At 41.9% G+C, this 9109-nt stretch overlaps 1 protein-coding gene across 1 annotated transcript in view; it reads left to right on the top strand.

Moving 5' to 3' along the window:
• The first annotated feature begins 3483 nt into the window (after nt 1–3483).
• ACOT11 (acyl-CoA thioesterase 11) overlaps nt 3484–9109 on the top strand; it is a 100741-nt gene continuing 95115 nt past the window's right edge. Inside the window, exon 1 of the mRNA XM_015414939.1 lies at nt 3484–3682. The gene's annotated coding sequence lies outside the window, so the exon portion shown is untranslated. The remainder of the gene's footprint in view (nt 3683–9109) is intronic.

Genomic DNA, 9109 nt, shown 5'->3' with positions numbered 1-9109 from the left:
CTTTTCCCTAGTGTGTAATGTTCCTATTGATTTTCTATGCCTGCCCACTCCCACCCACCTACAACCTACTTTTTGATGACTGTACTGTACTGATAGTTTAAGCAGGTTCTCTGAATTCTCAGCTCTTGCCCTCATCCCTCGCAGAGATGTGCTTTTCCCCATATTTTAGGGCCACTTTTTTTTAAAGGGGAGTGGAGTGCTGTGACGCCACCAGTAATGACACCAGTGATGATAGCACCTTCCCTTTAAAATCCTCATTATTTAATCCATGTGTGAATGAAAATATATTAAATCCACAACTGTAAAAATGTACATGGAGGGCAAACATGCAGAAGAACCCTGCCCATACCAATTCCAATCATTGTGGATTGACTCCCAAGAAAATCAGGAGTAACTCCAGCATATGGAAAAGGTCATAGTGAGTTCACTGTGCTGCATACATGTAAACTTGCTAGCTGTTGGCCTTTGATATCTCTACCAGTCCAATGATCTGTTCACTTCCTATGGACATTGATTTCTCTGGTTGTTTTCATGCTGATGACTCTTGAATCGAATCATAATCTGCTGCAGAGGGAAATGGAATTGGGGATGCTTCCAGGCCAAACAGAAGAAGCAAGTCTTAAGGGTCGGGGGACTGCTCAGGAGGTGGTAGTAGAGGAACAAAAGCTAAAGAATCAGGAGATCATTACTCTAGAGGCCTGGAGCAACAACAGTGTGAAATACAGGTTTGTGTGAGTATAAAGGTAGAAGAGTAGTCCACGAGGGGCAAGGTGCAGATCATGGTAGAAGCCAGTATTAGGGTAATGAGAGCCAGGGAAAGGAGCAGCAACAAGGTTAGACAAAGCTGGTACCAAAAAAGCTTTATCAATTGGTTACAGAGAGTTCTTAATTTTCTAGTCTTTCTGGTTAAAATTTTTTATAAATATGATGACTGAATAACAGAGAGGAAATGCTTGCAGATTTTCTGATTGGAAGATGATTGCCCTTTGAACTTGTATTTGTGGTTATATAACTGTTTGCATACTTTTTTTTGTCAAACTCCAGCCAAATATGTGCAGCCAGGCAACACCTACTAAAGAGTCCTGAGGGCTCCAGAGTAAATATCCAAGTGTACAGGAAGGGGCAACTCTCAAGAAATGCAAAGGCTTATACTGGTAATAAAAACAAATGGAGAGGTTTAGGAGGAACGGCCTCATCCTACTGGAGATCATTGGAAAAAGAGGGATGAAAGCACAGTGAGGTTTCACCTGTGGCATCTGATAAAGTGTTTTCTAATTCACAATATTTTATGCTGGTATTTTTTTAAAAAATAATCTTTAAGGTACCACAAGATGCTTTTTACTTTTTGCTGAAGCAGACTAACACAGTTACCCCTCTGCAATTATGAACCTTTTCAGTGTTTGAAATCTGCATTAACACAACCCCTTAGAAGAATTTGGATTTTTAACAACAAAAGAGGGTATTCTGATTGGGTGTAGAATGTCATTCAGGAATTTCTGCATCCAGCATCCACATCTGGCTTGAACTAAAGTATGATCTGATGCGAAAAATATTCCTTCTTAGTTTCTGGATTCCTCAGGGGATTGGGCATCCATATACCACATCCGTGCCTAATCTGTTGTAGTGGTTAGGCATCCCACATGTTGTTTTTTTTTTGTCTTATGTTATTTCATCATTTTTGTTATATTTTGTTTTTAGCAAATGATGCTGTGAGAATGTGGTGTTTTAATATATGTTAATTTAAAGTTGCTCATGTTCCTTCTTCAGTTATTGAAGACTAATTCAGGGTTTACATTGACAGAATTTCCATGGACTTTTGGGTCTGGGTCCATAAATCTTCTACAGAGAATCCAGGCATTGTCACAGCACAGCTCCTTGTCACAGCTCACTAACCATTACTTTTAGAATAAGAGACAGAAATGTGCCCTTCTTCTGTGGAAGAAAGTTTCACTGTTGCAAAGTGGCTTGTCCACCATCAATGGTCACTAGTGCATCATGAGCCAGAGGCCTATAACAAATGTGTGCACTGCAATTTCTCTCTCACATAATTACATTTGATACAAATTGTCAAATGAAAATGGTTGTCATGGGGCATTATTTCTGCAATGCCATCTGTATAATTTCTAGCATAACATTTAAAAAGACAAGCTTTTGGATGCATTGGAAATTATCATCAATTTTTTATTCTAAGATTACCACTGAAAGTGTCTGCGAATGCTTCGGTATTTCAAAAAAGAAATATTTGTTTTTCAGGAATGAATTCCAGCAATGCTAAGCAGCAGACTAAATCTCTTTTAGTCAACTTCCAATGCAATCTGGTATTGCTGTCTCCCATTTGCTTTGTGGCCTTCGGATACTGCTCACTTAGGTGTGTTGCAAAATGTAGAAATTATATACGGACAGTTGTGATACAAGTAGCTAAGGTCCTCTTTTCCCACTTGTCTCTTTTTCCTCTTCACCCACAAAAGACAGCAACAGTAGAGAAGAAAAGCACAATTTTGCTCACGTCAGCAGGATGGTGGCTCAACCCCCACCACTTTTAGGGGAGAGAAGTCCATCCTAGTGAAATCTCCCCAGGATAGGAGTCTCTGTGATGCAAGCTGGAATTGGGTGGGCAGGGAGGAGCAAAATTAGACTAGAAGCCCCTGGCAGTCATGAGCTTGCTCAAAGCTTGCCCCCATTCTGTAATTAGCTGTTATGGTAGATTACAAGTCAACTGGTCTCCTGTGGCACTATAGGGTTGGCTCAGAGTTGCCTGCTGGTGTGACTCATCTAAATCCTCACAATGGTGGAATGGAGCTCCATACAGCACCCTGTGTTTGTGTGATTCTGACAGCCATGAGCTCTGCAAATGCATTGTCTACATCCTCCAATTTTTGTTGCTGTGTTGCGTAATTATTGGCTGTGCTTTTGTAAGGCATCTGAACGGTAACTTGTACTTTGTACTCACTCACAGCTTCAGGAAAATGTGACTGCATAAATTGGATCAGAAAGGTGTAAAAAGTGGACAAAAGAAAGCATTGGTGTAGCTAAGGTCCACATACACTCACACACACCAATTGGAGGAGATACCCACCAAAGATCTGAATCTTGTGGTGGTGGGGGATTTTATAAGGTCTAAAATTCTGAAGCTTTTAAATAAAAATAAAAATAAATGGACTCTGTGGAGGATAAACTGAAATGACTGCAATGTGCTTTAAAAGTACAAAAATCCAAGGGCTCTGTTTTTTTTTTACTTGATTATGAAGTGTGGGAAGGGACAATTTGAAGGTATAACACATAGTTGATTCCTGACCATATTGGAGAAATCCCTTTATCTGATAAGGAAAAGGTTTTGATGAAAGAGATTTGGGAAGTGGCTAATGATGAATGCTTATGTTTTAAGTTCCACCTTAAGAAAACTTCAAATGACTCTTTTTTTTTTTTGCGGAAGTGTGGGGGTGTTCCATTCCCCTGTGATCCAAGGAACAGACCTGGCTGTGACTCCCTGTGGAAGGCCCAAAGGGACACACACACACACACACAGAGCGTAAGCAGTATGGGACTGGAAAGCATCGCAAACAGGTGGCCTGGTATTTTGTCCTTCACCTAAAGTCACTGCCTGAACTGCTGCATTCACTGCAAGTGCTTTTCTCTGTTGCACAGGAATTAGCCCCAGCAGTGCTCAGCTTCTTCGGAGCAGGTGAGGAGGGCTTGGGGGTGTGTGTCATCATAGGGAAAAGAGAACCATCCTTAGCTGACAGTTTTGTAGGCTTGAGAGGAACTTTACAAAAGGGGTGGGAGGGGAGGACTTTTCAGACCTTTGAGGTCCCTGGTATTATAGAGGATATTTAGCAGAAGGCTGCCAGAGCAACCCATGTATGTTTAGTGTGAAATACCTTTGTGCTGATGCAGCTGCCTTCAGGCAGAACTCGAAACAGATTTCTTTATTGGTTTAGAATGCTGATTTTCTTCATAAAATTAACTTCTAAGACTAAGGGAAAATGTACTCTTCTGTTTGGAAGATATTGTGTGAAGTGTCAAGTGAAATGCATTTTGGATTTTTAAAAATATATTGAAGACCATGTTTTTTTCTCTTGTGTAAGTGGAACGCTTTTTACTGTTTGCATTTTAATTCTTTAAATAAGCTCAAATCTACTTTTAGGTTTTGTTTTTTTAAAAAAGAGCCCTAACATAGCCTGGCTATCCAGACTGTAGGGGAATATCCAAAGTATGTTGATGTCCAGGATCAGTTATGGGAATCAGGCTCAGAGGCTTTCCATACTGGATTGTCTGGTGTATAGTGATACCATGACTGTATCGTTGCAGAGCCCTGAGAAGAAAGGTTGCTTTTAATTTTTCTTTCCAGAAATTTTCACCTTTTCATGTATTCCGGATATAATTGTGTCACAGTGGAAACTGCTCATTGATAGGGAAGGTGTGAGGTTCCCCTCCTTAAAAACTTGGTGGATTTTTTGAGCATAGCCAGTGCTTGTGAAGTATACAGCACATCTGCTCTGCCTATTTTTTTTTGCCTGCCACTATTACAGATAGGGTAATCAAGAGTGGGGTACAGACTGTGTGGTATTTAATAGGAGACAGTAAGGATCAGTGTAGGCAAAAAATAAATAAATCCCAGTAATGCACTGGACCTGTTTTGTAGCCCATTCTGGGTCTCTGAAAATTGAAGAAAAGGTGAAATATAAATGTATACATGTAGTCACCACACACACTCTAAAATCCTTGATTGACAAAATTTCCTAAGTATCAGATTGATGGTTTTCTCATAGTTGGGCCTATCTCATTATCCTTATACTAGGAAAAAGGCTTGTTGTGGAAATAAATACAACGAGCTCTAGAAAGAGGCTCTGGGCAGGTGTCCCGGCCTTGGACACTCATTGTCAATTTGCTGTGGCGACCTCAGCAGGGTATAATGACACTGAGTCCACCATTTTCTCCAGAGGAACTGATCTCTGCTACCTAAAGAACAGTTGTAATTTTGAGTGATCTCCAGTCCTCACCTGGAGATTGGCAATGATGGTTCCCCAGAAGGGAATGGTTGGTTTGGAGGGTGGCTTTGTACCTGTCTGAGGTCCCATGCCTCCTGAAACCTCACCCTCTCTAGGCTCCATCCCTCACATCTCCAGGAATTTCCCACCTGGAGTTGGCAACCCTATCTCCTTCCCAGCCAATCATCAACCTACCTTTATTTCCCCCTCACTCTTCAGTTTTCCACCCCCTACACACCTGCAGCCTCTCCCGTGCTCTGAAGCCCTGACTGCTACGTAACATTGGCTGTCATACGGGGGCCACCTCAGCAGCATATAAGGATACAGAGCCCACCATTTTCTCCAGGGGAACTGATGTCTGCCATCTGGAAAGCAGTTGTAATTCTGAGTGATCTCCAGCCCTCACCTGGAGATTGGACACATTTTACCTCAGAACAGCAAACTGTTTAGAATGTTAGAGGCAAAAGCCAATCAAGTCACATATGCAAATGACCTCTGTGTTCCGAGGCAAAGGCCAATGAGGCTGCATATGCAAATAACCTCTGTGTTCTGACTGTCTATGGGGGGGAGAGGAAGAGCAAACTGTTTAGAATGTTGGAGGTGAGACTCAAGCAATGCAGCCAGTGGATAGGGACAGATTTTGAGTGACACACCAGGGCACCAACCAATTCTGGAGCGTGTGGAATGTTCTAGAGAAGTGCCACCACCATTCGGCTTTTATATATAAGGGAGATGAGTAATCTAATTTGTACTTTTAGGCTGTAATTCTGACTTTAGTTTGCTTAGACAATGTAAACACAGTGAAATGAATGGGACTTGCTTCTGAGTAGCACTGGAGTGTTAATGTGCAAAGGGGTTCTTACAAGCATTTGTCAGGTTGGCTTTACAGTGAGTGAAGTCCCTGTGTATTCCTATTTTATGGAGGGGAGCAGAGGCTGAATGAATTAATGCTACCTAGCAGGGACTGCCTTTCCCCGTATGTTTCCCAGAGAGCACTGAGATCTGGGACGCAATACCGCTTGACCCTTCCTGGCCCTAAAGAGGCCAGGCTGACAACAACTAGGTCTAGAGCATTTTCTCTAGTGAGATCCAGTCCCTGCAAGATCTCCAGCAATTTCGCAGGGCTGTGAAGACGAAGCTTTTCCGCTGGGCATATCAGTGAGAGTGATGGTATGCCAGCCAAGCCTTGCCGACCCACCAAGGCATGTACTCTGTATAGGTAGATAACATTGGGGGTCAATGTTTACTTGTAATGATATACCGAGCTGCTTTTATTCATATTTATTGTATTTATGTCAAGTTATTTTATGGATTGATCGTTTTATGTATATTGGTTTTATTAATGCTGTGAGCCGCCCTGAGCCGCTTCGGCGGAAAGGTGGGATAAAAGCCGAATAAATAAATAAATAAATAAACTGTATGGCCAAGAAAGGAATTTCACCTGTTTGATGTACCCTGGGCTGCACCGGCAGAATTTGTTCTTACAGTGGTGAAGGGCAAGATATTCAGGAGATGTAATATTGTTTTTCCTAGTTTTGTGTGTGTTTGTGTGCTTGCCTGGAAGTCAAGGTTTACTTCTGGCAGCCCCTACTGGGGGCTTGGATGTTTTTCAGAGAGGTAGCTTGATTAGCCTTCCCTCTGTGACCTGCCTCTGGTATTCCTTGGAGGTCGCCCTTCCAGGTATTTGCCAGAGTCAGCCCTACTTAGCTTCCAAGATCCGACAAGATTGGGCTTGCTTGGGCTATCCAGGTCAGGGCCTGTTTCTCCTTGTTTTTTTAACTCCAACAAAATGCAATTGATACTTTTGGTAATTTTTTAAAGAAAGGTGTATTTTTGGAAAAACTTAAGGGGAAGGCAAATTTAATGGAAATCTTATTAACAGACAGCCAAGTTTATGTTCAGCGCATCAGCAACTTGCCACTTAATATTTCTGGTGATATTTTAGCTGTAGCAAAAATAAATTGATCGGGTCTATAAGGAAGCCATGTGTGTGCACTCTCTCTTTCCCCTTTCTCAGTGGAATATAACCGTATCAAAAAGCTGTAACTATGAAAATTATTTCTATTCAGTATGCTGACTTGGGAAGCGAGGACACATTCTCCAAGCTTTGGTCACATAGAGCATCTCCATCTTAATGCTTTCCCGTTATATGTGTAGAGAGAAGGGAATGCCATGGAAAGATTTTGCTGGGGGGGAAAAACATGATAGCTACTGCAATTTAGCTTGGCCCCTAGGAATGTTTACATACTTTGCATGTAACAGTCTTACATGTGGGATTCATGCCATTTTCTACATGAAAGCAACATTGAGATTGAGAGAGAGAGAGAGAGAGACTGAGAAACAGAGAAGCAGCCCAAAGTCTTGGGTTCATCTTGATTTCATTCTAGATTGAAAGTGGGGTTTGTTTGGAGGGGGGAATACATTAGCAGGAAAAAAACCTGTTAGAAAGGGTTAATCTAGTTCTTTTGTGGAACTTGTGATGGTGTGACAAAGTAAATTGGTAATAAAATATATAAACTGGCTATGTATTCTGACTGTATGGCATAGGGGTTTCCTTGTTCCTTATCGTCTTTTCTGCAAAGGATTAATTGCCCTGCCCTTCTTGTACTTCCAGAGTTGGGGAGAGTTTGAAAGATAATATGACATTGCCCCCAACAAGCTGATGGAATTTCTCAAAGTAGGTCAGGTTAATACAGATTTGCTTGTTACTATGGTTATTACTTAATTATACACCAATAATCCCCCCTGAGAATTTCATGATTGCTGTTCATTTTTCTGTTTTTTAAATATTCCCAGAAAGTGTGAAAGATGCTTTGATAGTTTGAAACTGGAAGTGAATTAAATGTAGCAGCAAGATCTAGTTTAAAACATAAGGTGAGAAAGCAACAGTCTCCCAAGTGCTATTTTTAAATCTGCTACATTCCACATGTTATATTTATTCTGTTTTGTGCATCTCAAACCTTTCCAGCTCTATCTGGGCCAGGCATTTTCAACCTTATTGGGGACTGAGGAATCCCTGTAATGTCATATTCCTTCTCCTTTCTTCAGCTACAAATTTAAAACAAAGTAAAACCTGGCAGTAAATTATTTAACAATTACAAAATTCTAAGACATAATTCTACTTGGAATATTAGTCAAGATAATGTGAAATTGAATAAAGAAATCAAAATACATACTTTACCTGTTTTGTTACACCACTCACAAATACAATGATTTGAACATTTGGCACTGAAGATTTTAAGGTGGGTCATGAGACTAGACTGGCCCATATACATTACTTGTGGACTCGGCCACTCCAGGAGTGGGGTGGCTGCCTGGTGCAAGTGAAGAACCTGAAGGGGGAAGCCGTAAAACTTTGAAGAACTCCTGGGTTTTACGGAACTGTGGTTGAAAACCTCTGATCAAAGCCAACGCTCTGCTGCACTGCAGAACCATCATCCCAGCGGCATCTCACAATCCCTCTGTGTAATCTGGACCTCACTGTGCCACAAGCAACAAGTGAACCCACCACACACATAGGTGCTTACAGAGCCAACAGGGCTGGCAAAAAGAAAGCAGGCCACATGCTACATGGCAAAGAGAGTTAAAAAACAAAACACAGGCAGCCCAGGATCCTTGCCTGTCAAATCTGGTAGGGAGGAAAAGCCCTTTTTGATTGAAATAATCAGTTTATTTATTTTTCTTATTTTATTTCACTTATACGCCGCCCTCCCCGCAAGCGGGCCCAGGGCAGCTTACATAGGCACAACTGTGCAATAAAATACAACAGGATTAAAACAGTTAAGGCACCAAGTGCAATAAAAATAGGACAAGTTAAAACAATTAAACAAAAACTTGCATCTTGCAGGATACATTAGGAACTAAAATACTCACTCCCTATTGTATATCACGGTGGGATCAAAGAGGGGGGATGCCATGGGCCAAGATGTTCCAGGTGGCCAGTTGGCCCAACCCGGCGGTCCTGCTCTGCAGTTACTCGGTGGTGGTGGCGGCGGCGGCGGCTCCTACTCAAAAGCCTGGCGGAAGAGCTCTATCTTGCAGGCCCTGCGGAACTGTAAGAGGTCCCACAGGGCCCTGATCTCCGGGAGCTCATTCCACCAGGTAGGAGCCGCCACCGAGAA

Source organism: Gekko japonicus, unplaced genomic scaffold (assembly GCF_001447785.1).
Source record: "Gekko japonicus isolate JY-2015 unplaced genomic scaffold, Gekko_japonicus_V1.1 scaffold3294, whole genome shotgun sequence".
Classification (NCBI taxonomy): domain Eukaryota; kingdom Metazoa; phylum Chordata; class Lepidosauria; order Squamata; family Gekkonidae; genus Gekko; species Gekko japonicus.
This window is presented reverse-complemented; position numbering and strand designations above follow the sequence as displayed.